A 16,749-nucleotide genomic window follows, 5' to 3' on the forward strand; every position below is an offset into this window, starting at 1 on the left:
AGTCTAGGCTTCGAATCCTTCTTTAAGACCAGATAGCGGATGATAGCGTGATCAGTGAACACTGTCACCTTTGTCCCAAGTAGATAAGATCGAAATTTTTCAAAACCAAAAACTATAGCCAAGAGCTCCTTCTCAGTAGTGGTGTAGTTCAGTTGGGCTCCATTTAGCGTCTTACTAGCATAGTAGACCACATGAAAGATATTAGTCTTTCACTGCCCAAGAACTGCTCCCACTGCATAATCACTTGCATCACACATCATCTCAAAAGGTTCTCTCCAATCAGGTGCCGTAATAACTGGTACAATGATTAAACTCTTCTTGAGAGTCTCGAATGTTGCCAAGCATTCTTCATCAAATTTGAAAGACACATCTTTCTCGAGCAAGTTGCACAACGTCTTAGATATCTTAGAGAAGTCCTTGATGAAACGCCGATAAAAACCCGCATGACCAAGAAAGCTACAAATTCCTTTCACAGAAATAGGTGGCAGAAGATTTTCAAAGACACCCACCTTGGCTTTATCCACCTCAAGACCTTTACTAGAGACCTTATTGTATCCCATATTTTCAGATATTATTATTATTATTATTATTATTATTATTTGAAGTTGTTTATGTGATTTTTATGTGAATTTTGGTGTATTATCTGGTAAGTGGAATGATGTTTTGGATGTTTATATGTGATATTCCTTGAGTATTTTAATTTTTATATGTCCAGAATAAATTATAGATAATTATGGTATTTTTATGATAATTTTTGGATCTTTATATGATTTTATAATGATTTATGGATTTATTAATTATTTTATGAGTAATTATAAAATTATTTTATAAAGCCGGGAATCGTTCAACTTCATCCGTTTTTGCGTTTTTACAACCCAAAACTCTTCCGAAAACTCCTTCCTAACCTAATCTGGTAATTCCGGACATTTTCCGTGTTTTAACTTTTTTGATCCTGATTACGGTTTGACCCGTACGCGTCCCAGCACAAAATTTTCGATACGATAATCGTTTTGATAAAACAACAAAACCCGTATTATCGAAAGAGGGGATATTATTACATTATTTTCGTATAAAGTGTATTATAGGAAGCCCGGTTTTGATAATTATCCAAATCTAATACTAAATTGTATTGTTTTATAGTTATTTAGCGGCTAAGTAATGTATTTTCAGATCCGATATGATCCAATGGGATACTCGTTACTTGTTTAAATTGCATCTATATGAATCGATCCGTAATTTGGGCGCCTGTTTATTTGTGTCTTTATCTAGGTACTCGTTTTATCTCAATGTATGTACATTTGATTGTATTTTACGGTTTTTTGGAATTTTCTGTTAATTTAAGTATCGTTTCAGTTTTTCAAAAATAAACGGACGAGGACCCCACCGGGACGTCCAACCCCACAAAATTTGTGTTTTTATATTTATAAAATTATACGTATTTCAAATACCCAGTATTTCTGCATTTTTGAATTATTTGCAATTTTTGGGGAATTTTGATATGAGTTTTATATTTTACTGTTTTTAAAATTATTCCCCGTAATTATTATTTCGGGGCCTATTTATTTTAAATTAGGAATATAAACACCCTTAATTAATTTTGGGGGTATAATTTTATGATTAAATATAAATAGCAGAATATATTATTTTATTTTATTTTTATTTTCAGAAATTACTAAAAATAGCCAAGAAAATCAGAGAATACAATTTGGGGGCTTAGGGTTTGCTCTTCAAACAATCATTCGATTGAAGTTGTTACAGTGATCCGTTATTTGTGTGCTATATACCAAATCAAAGCCCGTGGAAAGGCCTTTATTTTGGTATAGGTATCTCGATTTAAGATTAAGTATTTTGCAAAATCGAGTTTAATGTTCTTGGTTTATAATTTTGAGTTTTCTGGACTACTGACTGATTTGTGGTTGATATAGGTTATATAGTTAGTTCTAGAGATTCATAGATTTAATTTGAACTATAAATCGATGTGTTTGGTTTGGATTTGAAGATTGTCGGGTTCTTGGGTTGATTCGATTTGTCCTTTTGATTGTTACAAATTATCGTTGATTTCGTTGTTGATGTTGATTAATCGAATATGTTGTACAGTTAATTAGCTTCAGATTGATATATATATATATATAATTTTTTTTGGTTAAGGAATTCGTTGTTTTGATGTTTGGTCGGAACTGGAGCTCTTCGCCGGCGTTAATGGTGACTCCGGCCGGAATCTGTGATTTCAGAGTTGTTTGTTAACGATTCTGGTTGGATTATGATGTCTCGGATGCCAGGAACGTGTTGAGGCGATAACCCCGGGCTGGACAAGCCGTTTTAACCCCAGCCGGAGCTTGCCATAGTCCGGCAGAGCCACCGGATTCTAGGTTCAATCCCAGTTTCCGGCCGACTTCAACCCGACCCGGGAGCTGTTCATCTTTGACCCGTTTTCATGAATAAAGCGAATGGTTTTGATTCCTAATCCCCATTTCCAAATTCACTAATCTGTTTCTAATTTTCCTTTTTCAAAAATAAATCAGAATTCATTTTCTGTTTTTGAAAATCATTTATTCTAATTTCAAAAATTATTTACTCATTATTTTAAATTCTAAAAATTATTTATTTAATTATTTTAAATTCCAAAAATTATTTTCTTTTATTATTTTCAAAAATCCGAATTTGATTTGATTATTTATAATTGATTTTAGTTAATTATTTATGGATTTAATTGATTGATTAATTCATTTAATCAATTAATTATATTTATAATAGTTAAATAAAGTATAATTATTTATAATTAAGCCAAATAATTCTTAAAAATTATTTTGAGCTTTTAAAATTTATATTTTGGTATTTAAAAATTAATTAATATTATTATTAATTGATTTAATTATATTTATTTCTTATTTTATCGTAATAAATAAACTGTTCGTCCGTTTAATACGAAACGAACGCGTGTAGACTCAGAAAAATATTCCGATTTCATTAAAAATACTTTTGAGACCCAAATCCTTTTGTTTAGAAAGGTCTCTTGTTTTGCAAGTTAATTCTAAGTCAATTTTGAACGATAAATTATATTTTTGACCCGATTTCAGTTTTAAACTTAGCTAGTCTAACCTTTTGGCGAACCGAGTCATATGTGATATGAATTATATGATATGTGAGTTATGTACGTATGTGCTATATGAATTACATGCGTATATGAGTCAAGAGTCTTGTATTTGACTATCTTCTTTATGTGTGGGCTATCGTATGGGTAGACGATAGGATTTTGACGCGCAGTTCGTCGAGTATTGATCGGTTAAACGATTAAAGTTATATCTCTTAATTATAGATGCGGATCATTTGAGTTGATCAGGACAAGACGTTGGATAAAGAGTAAGATGGAATGGTCTTGGGTATCTGGCATCTAGAAATCGCAGGAGCAGCATATCAGTGAAGTGTTGAAAAGAAGGACGGTGATGTTTTGAGACAGAATGTCAGAATAGACGCGTCATTGCGAGTGTGACTAACTACTAAACCCCAAAGGCAAGTATCCCTATCATCACTTATTGTTCAAGTGATATTTATTTTGAATCCTATTATGCAAATATTGTTTTCCCTATTCTCAGTTTAGAATAGATAAATGTTTTACATATCGCTGAATTAAATGATTCTGTTTATGCAAGTACCCTCTACTATTCTATGTTCAGAATAGTTAAATGTTTTACTTATCAAATTAATGGATTTATAAATATTTTGGATTTTGAGAAAGATGATTTTTGAAAGTGTTTGTCCTAAATCCAATCATGTATGATGAGTTAGGAAGAACTTTCTTGTATTCCTATTTGATTTCATTTTGAATTAATAAAAGACTTGTTATATGGGCTTTATCTATTTAAAGTGTATTAAATAAGATGTTCCATAGTTTAGAGTAAAGCTTCTAGAATTATAATGAGATTATAATAATGGGATCTAGAAGATGACAACTCTGGACTTAAACAGTTCCTGATCATAGGATAACTAATCGGATGTTAGTGGATCCGCAAAGATTGGTACATACTATGCTTGCTCCCTTCAGGAGGATGTCTGTTCTCATAGGCATTTGTGTGGTGACACTATAGCTGGTATGTAGGTGCTTATTAGGGAATAAGTTCACTGAACATGACTTGATAAGTTGAACAACTAATGGAGATTACTCACGTGTCAATAGTTATTCACTGAGTGATAGTTGTACAAGTGTCCTTAGACTTGAGATCGTTAAAGGTATCTTATATATAATGAACTGTGCTTTGGTTTAGTCCTTAGTCTCAAGGACATCCATTAGGTCTATTCTGGGCATAGGGATTTGTGTATAGAGATAGTTAACGTCAATAGAGGATCTACCCCTTCAGTATAGGAAGAGAATATCCTATGTTATTCCTAGTATGCGAGTTCTGGAATCTCTGGCCAGAGTGTATGAAATTAGAAAGGAGTTTCTAATTTGCATTAATATGAACTTTGCATTATGAATAAGAAATCATATGATTAAATTTAATAGGCTTGACACAAGATCCATGCCTTGTATTTAATCGGGATATTATAAGGGTAGAAGGAATTCATTGTACGGTAACTAGTCACTGACAGGTTCTTGATATTCTAAGCAGTGAATTCATATTATCCGGATAGTCGCGATATGTTGAGAAGCATCACTCACGATGTAGAATAAATATAATTAATCAGTTAATTATATTTAGTGAATTTTAATATTCATATAAATAATTAATAAAAGTTTATTATTATTTATTTCTACTACCGACATAATATTGAACCTACAGGGTCACACCATAAAAGAATATTTTCTTTGATGAAATAATGAGAGAGAGAATTATTTTCTAAATAGTTAAGAAAAGAAATAATGATTAAAATAGTTTTAATTATTATTAAAGCATTTTATGAAGATAAAATGTGGGGGGTTAAAATATATAAAGATATATTATAAAACCCTAGGAGAGTCCTATAAATAGAATGAGATGGATGGCTCATTTGGACAAGACACACAATTTTGGTTTTGTGAAAACCCTAGCCTCCATCTTCTTCTTCTCTTTCTCTCTCTCCCAAAACTCCATTTTTATAAAAGCTTAGTTTTATAAAAAGGTTCATCGAAGCGGATCGTTCTTGGTGGATACCGGTAGAGTGCTTCACACACTGAGGAGCAACTGCTAGCACTCCAATTTTATAAAGCTTCGATTCACGAGGTATGGTTTCGATTCCTCAGTTTTTCCCTTTTATATGTTTTTCTATATGTGCGGTATATGGTTTTTACGGAATAATTGTTATTTCACGCTTCCGCTCATCCGTAAATTCCTTCATTGGCATCAGAGCTAGGTTCTGCATATAGAGATTCATATAAAAAATTTCAGATTTTTTAATGCATGTATGGATTTATTATGGATTTTGCAAGTTTATTTGGATTTAATTATGAATTAATTCGAAATAATTTTTGCATGAGATTTTGACTACTGATCTGGGTTCTACAAGTGTTGTAGATCATCTAGATATTTTTTTCATAATTTTGTGATGTGTAGATTATTTGTTATGAATTTTTTAAAATTGTTTTAATTAAAATTCATAAAATAATTATGCATGTGAATAATTATGATTAAAATTTGTACAAGGACCCATGGCTGATTTGGTATTTTTCTGCTACTCCCTAATTTGAGAAATCATATTATTTTGATTTTTATTAATTTATTAATTTATTAATTAAATGTTAATTAATTTATTAATAATAAAATTAAAATTATATATTAATAAAGAGTTATTAATAAGGGAGTAAAGGGAAGGGGGTTACCTCTCCTAAATTGTAACAGCAGCAGGAAGCAAACAGTCACGGCAGGGGATAGAAACAAAAAAAAAAAAAAAATTTGCAAAACCTGCTACGGCTGTGCAGGCGCGTGCGCTGCATGCGGGAAGGGGCGTGTTGCGTATTCCGTGAATGCGTTACACACTGTTGTGCATTTACGGAATGCGTTACACGCGTAAATGGCTCAACAGTGTTGTAACGCATTACGTACATGCGTTACAGCCCGTATGTTCTCATTAAATTTGATTTTTTGGGAGTTTCGTAACTCCATTTTGGGTGTGTAATATATCGTTGGATTCGTTTTTCTGAGACGGATCTAATGGAGTGGTCAAATATTTTTTATATAAAAGTTTTGAACTGTTTATATTCCCGAAAGTGTTTTAAAGCATGATTTAATTGTTTTAATTGCTTTTAAATGCTATAATAAATCCATACATCATTATATCAATGTGTGACATGATATTACTTGCATGCTTACTTGTTTATTTATTTTTATATATGAGATATATGCCTGTGTTTACCATGCGATGATAGATTTAGGTGAACTTAAATCAATATAAGACGTGCTCTAAAAAATCTAGAATAGGAATCGTTTCTTGCCTTGACAATAATATTATGAATACAATCATGAGATTCTTGTGTTTATGAAACACGTAATTAAATATGAATTTTCAATTTTGAGAGAAAGGATGATTCTGTCAACAACAGATTTCTATTTGTAAGAAAGGGTTATTAAGTGACGCCTCTTGACAATGCTCCACCCGATCTGGGAATCATCTGATTATCGATTATTGATTTGAAATATTTAATTTAAAAAGAAGAATCTCTTTATAATATGATTATGATTGTAACATAATATAATCCCTCTAAAATTAAATAATATCAAGTAGTAATTGGCCAATGACACAACGGGCTTGTGTCGATCATAGCCTTCCAACATGATAGAAAGTGGTTCTTATTTTTAAATCGTTGTCGTTTCATGCTACAGCCGAGGGCTTTGATTTCGAAATAAGAAATACTTGTCTATTACATAGAGATGTGTACATTGAATTAGAATCTAAAGGTCGTTACGTGCCACAGCCGTGGGCCGTTGGAGACTGATTCAATTGTACGGAATGTTGGGTTAGACTTGACTTATAATATTGAGTTTGTCATGCCACAGCCGTGACTCAAGTATTCAAGAGGCTAAAGTTTGATTAGGGAATAACATAAGATGTAATTGACAAGAGTTGTCTGCCTATTGAACATTACACGGCGGTTCGTGCCACAGCCGAGGTTGTGTGATGGAATGTAGGATCCCTATTCCCACTAGCATTATGAATGCTTGATTTTTCACGTAGGGGGTTGAATAAATTAGATGAACTAGTGGGAGCCACTTATGAATAAAGACCCGATTCATATAGTGTTTTGAAATGAAATTGAATATTTGCTAAGTGTTGTTATGCGTTTATCATTTACAGATTTACTATATTATGTCTTCTGCACTATCACTCAGGAGCATACTAGATGCTCACAAGTTGACTGATCCTAATTTAGCTGTATGCTTTCACTGTAACAAGTTAGGGCACTGGAAGAGAAACTGCAAGGTTTACCTTGCAGAATTGAAGAAGAGGAAGGGTAGTAAGACTACCGCTTCTGATTCAGGCATGTTCATGATCGAAGTTAATATGTCACTAGGTCAAATTTCTACTTGGGTATTAGATACCGCCTGTGGTTCTCATATTTGCAATTCGTTGCAAGGACTAAAGGGAAGTAGGAATCTTGAAAAATGATGAGGTGATTCTACGTATGGGCAATGGAGAAAGGGTTGCGGCCATATCTATAGGATCATTTAGTTTACATATGCCTACGGGCAAGACTATTATTTTGAATAATTGTTATTACGTTCCCTCTATTGTAAGGAATATTATTTCTATCCCTATGTTGGATTTGGATGGTTTTTCATTTATTATTAAGAATAATGAATGTTCTATCCTTAGAGATAATATTCTTTATGGACGTGGAATTTTAAATAATGGTCTGTATGTATGTGACGTAGAGCATGATTTACTTCAGATTGAACAAACTAATAAAAGAAAACGAGATGATGAAAATCTGACCTATTTATGTCACTATAGGCTAGGTCATATTAGTGAAAATAGACTTCGGACATTGCATAAGGAAGGGTTACTAGACCCCTTTGATTTTGAATCATATCCTACATGCGAGTCTTGTCTATTGGGTAAAATGACCAAATCTCCATTTAGTGGACTTGGAGAGAGGGCTGCAGATTTGCTAGGATTGGTACACACAGATGTATGTGGACCAATGTCTACGCAAGCCATGGGTGGATTTTTGTACTTCATTACTTTCATAGATGATAGATCTAGATTCGGATATGTGTATTTGATGAAACACAAGTCTGAAGCCTTTGAAAAGTTCAAAGAATATAAGCATGAAGTGGAGAAACAAACCAAACATAGTATTATAACTCTTCGATCAGATCGAGGTGGTGAATACTTGAATGGAGAGTTTCTAGATTATCTCAAAGAAAATGGTATAGTCTCCCAGTGGACTCCTCCATATACTCCACAGTTGAATGGGGTATCTGAAAGGAGAAATCGAACTTTGTTAGACATGGTTTGGTCCATGATGAGCTATGCGAATCTTCCAGTATTCCTGTGGGGTTATGCATTGGAAGCCTCAACATATTTACTGAATAAGGTGCCTTCCAAATCTGTCCCTAAAACTCCATATGAGATATGGAAAGAAAGGAAACCGAGTCTTAAACATGTTAAGATTTGGGGATGTCCAGCTTATGTCAAGAATGTTGACCCAGATAAGCTGGAATCTCGATCCGTAAAATGTAGTTTTGTGGGATATCCTAAAGAGACTTTAGGGTATTACTTTTACACCAATCATCGGGTGTTTGTCTCCAGACATGCTACCTTCTTGGAAAAGGAGTTTATCCTTGAAGGAAACAGTGGGAGAAAAATTGAACTTGATGAAGTTCAAGAAGCACAAACTACTACGAATCAAGTGGAAACACCTGTTCAGACTGAACAACCTTCTGTGGAACAGCCCATTCGTAGGTCAGGGAGAGTGTCTCGCCAACCTGAGAGGTATTATGGCCTTGTCATTGAGAATGACAATGAGTTGTCAATCATTGATGATGACGACCCTATGACCTATAATGAGGCTATGAGTAGTGTTGACTCAGAGAAATGGCAAAGTGCCATGAAATTCGAAATGGAATCTATGTATACAAACCAAGTATGGACTTTGGTTGATGCACCTGAGGGTGTGAAGCCTATTGAGTGCAAATGGGTATACAAAAGAAAGATTGGAGCAGATGGCCGGGTTGAGACCTATAAGGCCAGGCTCGTGGCAAAAGGATTCAAACAAAGACAAGGGATTGACTTTGATGAGACTTTTTCGCCTGTAGCCCTGTTAAAATCAATTCAGATTTTGCTTGCGATTCCTGCTTACTATGACTATGAGATCTGGCAAATGGACGTGAAAATAGCCTTCCTCAATGGGAAACTTGAAGAGGAAGTGTATATGACACAGCCAAAGGGTTTTCTTTCTAAGGGAAATGAACACCTAGTATGTAAGCTACTGCGAACCATATATGGTTTAAAGCAAGCTTCTCGTAGATGGAACATCCGTTTTGATAAGACAATCAAAGAGTTTGGTTTTATCAAAAACATAGATGAACCATGTGTCTACAAGAAGGTTAGTGAGAGCGCGGTACTCTTGTATTGTATGTGGATAACATACTTCTTATAGGAAATGATATACCGATGCTGCAATCAGTCAAAGTGTGGCTATCAAAGAACTTCACTATGAAGGACTTGGGAGAAGCATCCTACATTCTCGGTATGAAGATCTATAGAGATAGATCTAGAAGAATGATAGGTCTTACCCAGGGTACATACATCCAAAAAGTGCTTAAAAGGTTTAGCATGGAAAACTCCAAAAGAGGTCTCATACCGATGAGCCATGGAGTGTCCCTTTCCGGAAAGATGTCTCCTAAGACACCTGAGGAAAGAGAGCGTATGAGTAAGATTCCTTATGCTTCAGCAATAGGATCTATCATGTACGCGATGTTATGTACTAGGCCTGATGTTGCTTATTCAATCAGTGTGACAAGCAGATATCAGTCCAATCCTGGTGAAGACCACTGGAAAGCAGTGAAGAACATCCTTAAGTAATTGCGAAGGACTAAGGATATTTTTCTTGTTTTTGGTGGCGAATCTGAGTTGAAAATAGAGGGTTATACTGACTCTAGTTTTCAATCAGAAAGTGATGATAGCAAATCCATGTTAGGGTACGTGTTTACTCTGAACGGTGGTGCGATTGGTTGGAAGAGTTCCAAACAGTCTACAACGGCTGACTCCATAGCGGAAGCAGAATATATAGCTGCAAGTGAGGCTGCAAAAGAAGCCGTTTGGATGAGGAAATTTGTTTCTGAGTTGGGAGTTGTTCCTAGCATTGAGGAGCCTATTGTGTTGTATTTTGATAACAACGCAGCAATAGCACAAGCCAAGGAACCTAGGTCTCATAAAAATTCCAAACATGTTTTGCGACGCTTTCATTTGATTAGGGAAATCATTGAAAGAGGAGATGTCAAGATTGAGAGAGTTGACACACATAACAACGTAGCAGACCCACTCACAAAGTCATTGTCTCAGATTCACTTTGATCGTCATAAAGAAAAGATGGGTATTAGATACCAGGGTGATTGGCTTTAGTTCAAGTGGGAGATTGAAAGTGTTTGTCCTAAATCCAATCATGTATGATGAGTTAGGAAGAACTTTCTTGTATTCCTATTTGATTTCATTTTGAATTAATAAAAGACTTGTTATATGGGCTTTATCTATTTAAAGTGTATTAAATAAGATGTTCCATAGTTTAGAGTAAAGCTTCTAGAATTATAATGAGATTATAATAATGGGATCTAGAAGATGACAACTCTGGACTTAAACAGTTCCTGATCATATGATAACTAATCGGATGTTAGTGGATTTACAAAGATTGGTACATACTATGCTTGCTCCCTTCAGGAGGATGTCTGTTCTCATATGCATTTGTGTGGTGACACTATAGCTGGTATGTAGGTGCTTATTAGGGAATAAGTTCACTGAACATGACTTGATAAGTTGAACAACTAATGGAGATTACTCACGTGTCAATAGTTATTCACTGAGTGATAGTTGTACAAATGTCCTTAGACTTGAGATCGTTAAAGGTATCTTATATATAATGAACTGTGCTTTGGTTTAGTCCTTAGTCTCAAGGACATCCATTAGGTCTATTCTGGGCATAGGGATTTGTGTATAGAGATAGTTAACGTCAATAGAGGATCTACCCCTTCCAGTATAGGAAGAGAATATCCTATGTTATTCTTAGTATGCGAGTTCTGGAATCTCTGGCCAGAGTGTATGAAATTAGAAAGGAGTTTCTAATTTGCATTAATATGAACTTTGCATTATGAATAAGAAATCATATGATTAAATTTGATAGGCTTGACACAAGATCCATGCCTTGTATTTAATCGGGATATTATAAGGGCAGAAGGAATTCATTGTACGGTAACTAGTCACTGACAGGTTCTTGATATTCTAAACAGTGAATTCATATTATCCGGATAGTCGCGATATGTTGAGAAGCATCACTCATGATGTAGAATAAATATAATTAATCAGTTAATTATATTTAGTGAATTTTAATATTCATATAAATAATTAATAAAAGTTTATTATTATTTATTTCTACTACCGGCATAATATTGAACCTACAGGGTCACACCATAAAAGAATATTTTCTTTGATGAAATAATGAGAGAGAGAATTATTTTCTAAATAGTTAAGAAAAGAAATAATGATTAAAATAGTTTTAATTATTATTAAAGCATTTTATGAAGATAAAATGTGGGGGGTTAAAATATATAAAGATATATTATAAAACCCTAGGAGAGTCCTATAAATAGAATGAGATGGATGGCTCATTTGGACAAGACACACAATTTTGGTTTTGTGAAAACCCTAGCCCCCATCTTCTTCTTCTCTCTCTCTCTTTCCCAAAACTCCATTTTTATAAAAGCTTAGTTTTATAAAAAGGTTCATCGAAGCGGATCGTTCTTGGTGGATACCGGTAGAGTGCTTCACACACTAAGGAGCAACTGCTAGAACTCCAATTTTATAAAGCTTCGATTCACGAGGTATGGTTTCGATTCCTCAGTTTTTCCCTTTTATATGTTTTTCTATATGTGCGGTATATGGTTTTTACGGAATAATTGTTATTTCACGCTTCCGCTCATCCGTAAATTCCTTCAATTTTGTTGCGAGAATTCCTGTCCAAGTGAATGGGGGAATAAAATTATTTAGGATGTCGATTGATTCGGCTCCTTTTTCAATAAAAAAGGTTTTTAAGATTGGAATGGTTACTGGTTATAACGTAGGTGATCGAGATATCGGTCCAGCTGTAATATCTTTCAAGGCGAGTATATGCCTTTTCTGGAGCCCTATAGGTACCGTATGGCTGCGGGATACGGGTAGTACCTATATTTACGGTATGGCTGTGGGATACCGGTGTTGTTTCGTGACTGATCATCAGGAACAACATGAAATATAATTGGTTCTAATCTAAACTGTTATTTCTAAATTATTTTGATATTCATAGAATAATGATTTATCAACTGTTTCTACTTTAGATTAAAGGTGAAATGCGGTTTCGAATCAGTTTCTGATTTATGATGATACTTACTTTGTTGTTAAATATCAAAGGTGGTATTAGTATAGATGATTGATGCTGACTTCAGTATGGGATGTTGTGAGCATCAAAGTTCGTTTTGATATCTAATTTGATATGACAACAAAATGAGTATTAATATCAAGAGCTCGGTTTTGAATAAAGTTTATGATTCAATCCATAATCATTGCTTCTTGTTATTGTTGTTTACGATATTTCCGTAAGCACAGTTTTACGAGTTTTATTCTCGTCAAGATTCAAAGTATTGCTGAAGCCTTTCGCTGGAAAATATCAAAAGAGTTTTGAATACAATTAAGGAACCAATTATGGGGTTCCTTAACTAAAATTTTTTGGTTCAACAATTATGATTTTAAAGGTTCTGCTCTATTGCAGATGTTGGTTTTATATCAAAAAGACCCTATTTATATGTCATAATGATCTTGTTGAGCATTTCTTCCGCTCATACTTTCGTGTTTTCAAATTTAACCTCCAGTGAGGATTAACTTGCACTGTTTAGCCGCGTAATTCGAGGAAGTAAAGAAGAAGCTTTTGAAAGGTGGTTGGTCCAGGGTTTGCGGACTAGTGTAAGTTTTATTGTATAAAGTTGTTTATATTATATTATATTATAATTGTGTTATTTTATAGTTGGGGTTAGTATACTTCATTTCGAAGTTATACTAGTGGGTTTAGTTTTGAGTTGGAATTTATTGAAAAGAGTTTTAAAAGAAAGAGAAAATTTATTTGTATAATTTGGATATCTTGTTTCTAGAACTGTAACCTTAAAAGATCTTGGATTAGTTGGGGTCATAAATGATAAATATCTTCCACTGGAATTTGTTTATTGATTAAACAGGTTAATTTGGATTGAGGTTTCATAGTGACGACCAAATCCTCTGACCCCGGATTTGGGGGCGTTACACTTATGCCCAAGAATGATGCCTTGTTGCACCATGAAGTGATATTTTTCCCAATTGAGCACCAGATTGGTCTAAATACACCTTTTGAGCACCAAACGAAGATTATTCAAGCATTCATCATACAAATATACAAAGACGGAGAAGTCGTCCATGAACACTTAGACATTATTTCCAATCATATCAGAGAATATGGCCATCATGCATCTCTGAAAAATGGCAGGTGCACCACATAAGCCAAAAGAAACTCTGCGAAAAGCAAACATGCCAAATGGGCAAGTGAAAGTAGTCTTCTCTTGATCTTCTGATGCATTGTAAATCTGATTATAGCCCGAATAGCCATCCAGAAGACAATAATAATTATGACCAGCCAACCTGTCAAGCATCTGATCAATGAATGAATTTGGGAAGTGATCCTTCCTCGTGGCTTTATTCAACTTCCTGTAGTCCATACATACCCTCCATCCTGTGACTGTTCGAGTGGGGATGAGCTCGTTCTTCTCATTTGCTACCACAGTAATACCTCCTTTCTTAGGTACACATTGCACGGGGCTCACCCAAGAACTGTCTGAAATAGGATATATGATTCCTGCATCCAGCCATTTTAGAATTTCTTTCTTCACCACTTCTTTCATGATAGGATTAAGCCTTCGCTATTGCTCAACAGTCGGCTTGCTACCTTCCTCTAGCTGAATTTTATGCATGCAGTACGAAGGGCTGATCCCTTTTATATCTGCTATAGTCCATCCGATGGCCGATTTGAATTCTCTCAGAATCCTAAAGAACTTGTCCTCATCACTACCTGAAAGGTCAGATGCAATAATAACAGGCAAAGTAGATGCATCACCTAAAAAAGCATACCTCAAGTGTTCAGGCAGTGGTTTAAGCTCCAAAGTAGGTGCTTCCTCAATAGATGGTTTGAGCTTTCCCTCAGCATTCTTGAGATTAGTATTACCAAGAGATTTAAATGGCATGTCTAACTTCCGTTTCCAAGGAGAAGTATTCAGATATTGTAACTGCTTATTGCCTTCATCATCTTCACTGTCAAAATCCCCCAATAAGGCTTTTTCTAAGGCATCAGACCTTAGCACATGATCAAGTTCTGAAGTAACTGCAGAATCGATCAAATCCACCTTGAAGCACTCCTCATCTTCCGTAGGGAATTTCATCGCATTGAACATATTGAATGTCACATCTTGATCTTGCACCCTCATAGTGAGTTCACCTTTTTGCACATCTATCAAGGTACGACCTGTAGCCAGGAAGGGTCTTCCCAATATTATGGGAATCTTCTTATCTTCCTCGAAATCCAGAATGACAAAATCTGCAGGAAAGATGAGTTTGTCCACCTTTACAAGCACGTCCTCCACGATGCCTCGTGGGTATGTAATCGAATGATCAACCAATTGTAGAGACATGTAGGTGGGCTTCAGATCAGTCAAATTCAGCTTTTTGAAGATAGACAACGGCATCAGATTGATGCTTGCTCCCAAATCGCAAAGGCACTTGTCAAATGATAACTTGCCAATGGTGCAAGGAATGGTGAAGCTACCTGGATCCTTAAGCTTTGGAGGTAACTTTTGTTGCAGCACGACACTGCACTCTTCCGTCAGAGCAACGGTATCAAGATCATCCAGTTTCACCTTCCTCAAAAGAATACCTTTCATGAATTTCGCATAACTAGGCATTTGCTTAAGAGCCTCAGTGAAAGGTATGTTGATGTGAAGTTTCTTGAACACCTCCAGAAACTTACCAAATTGCTTGTCCAACTTTTGTTTTTGCAATCGCTTAGGAAAAGGTGGTGGAGGATAGAGCTATTTCTCCCCTGTATTACCCTCAGGCAGAGTGTGTTCAACAGTAGTCTTCCTTGGTTCCCCCTCTTTCTCCTTTTGCATTCCTTCTTCATCTACAACTTCAACTTCTTCATCTTTTGCTTTTTCAGCATCAACAACTTTTCTAGACCTTAAGGTGATAGCTTTGACTTGCTCTTTAGCTTCCTTCCTGCCTGACACTTCAGTATCGCTGGGAAGTGTGCCAGGTTGATGATTGAGCAAAGCATTGGCTATTTGTCCAATTTGATTTTCCAAGGTCTTGATAGAAATAACCTGACTTTTGCACAACAGCTTTAACTCCTCGAAATCAGTACTAGAAGGTGGAGCAGCACCTCCTTATTGAGGATATGATTGCCTTTGAGCATTATGCTGAGGTTGCTGGAATCCAGGTGGATTAAACTGTTTATTTGCAGCTTGCTGAGATGACTACTGAACAACATTTTGATTATTGCTCCAACTGAAATTGGGATGATTTCTGTTATTAGGATGATAAGTAGCGGGCACAGGCTACTGTGGTTTCTGGAAATTGTTCAGATACTAAACAGATTTATTAACAAGAGAACACTGATCCGTAGCATGAGAGCCTGCACAAAGCTCACAGACACTAGATAATTGATTTATGCCATAGTTGGTTAAAGAATCGACCTTCATAGTCAGCGCTGTGAGCTGTGCTGCAATAGTTGTAGCTACATCAACTTCCAGAATACCTGCTACTTTTCTAGGCATCATCCTTTGAGTTGGGTTTTGATACTCATTTGCAGCCATAGTTTCAATGAGATTATAGGCCTCAGTATAGATTTTGTCCCACAAGGTGCCTCCAGAAGCTGCATCGAGCATGGGTCGAGATTGGACCCCCAAACCATTATAGAAACCAGTGATAACCATCCAATCAGGCATCCCATGATATGGACACTTTCTCAACATCTCCTTGTAATGCTCCCAAGCTTCGCACATAGATTCTCCTGGTTGCTGCACAAACTGAGTAAGAGCACTCCTCATAGCTACAGTTTTGGCCATTGGATAGAACTTCACCAGAAACTTTTGCGCAAGATCTTCCCAAGTAGTGATGGACCTAGCTGGTAAAGAATGTAACCAGTCCTAAGCTTTGTCCCTCAGAGAGAATGGGAAAAGCCTCAGCTTGATAGCCGCATCTGTAAAACTATTATATTTGAAAGTACTACAGATCTCGACAAAATTCCTGATATGCATGTTGGGATCTTTAGTCGCAGCCCCTCCGAAAGAAACATAATTCTGCACCATCTGAATAGTGCCCGGCTTGATTTCAAAAGTATTGGCCTGAATAGCCAGATGAATGATGCTGGACTGAATGTCATCAATTTTAGGCTGAGAAAAGTCCATAAGAGCTGGATCAGCTTGAGCTAGACGATCACCCATTGTTTCAGGTTCTTTCTTTTCACTCTCTTTATCCGAATCTTTAAAAACTATCTTCTCCGGAGAGTCAAGA

General features: G+C 35.5%; 1 non-coding gene across 1 annotated transcript; it reads left to right on the top strand.

Moving 5' to 3' along the window:
* Positions 1-16,179: 16,179 nt before the first annotated feature.
* LOC141680453 (small nucleolar RNA R71) lies at positions 16,180-16,287 on the top strand. Its single transcript, XR_012558336.1, has one exon. It is a non-coding gene; the product is annotated as a small nucleolar RNA R71 (small nucleolar RNA).
* The last annotated feature ends 462 nt before the right edge of the window (positions 16,288-16,749 follow it).

Source organism: Apium graveolens, chromosome 1 (genome assembly GCF_009905375.1).
Source record: "Apium graveolens cultivar Ventura chromosome 1, ASM990537v1, whole genome shotgun sequence".
Classification (NCBI taxonomy): Eukaryota; Viridiplantae; Streptophyta; class Magnoliopsida; order Apiales; family Apiaceae; genus Apium; species Apium graveolens.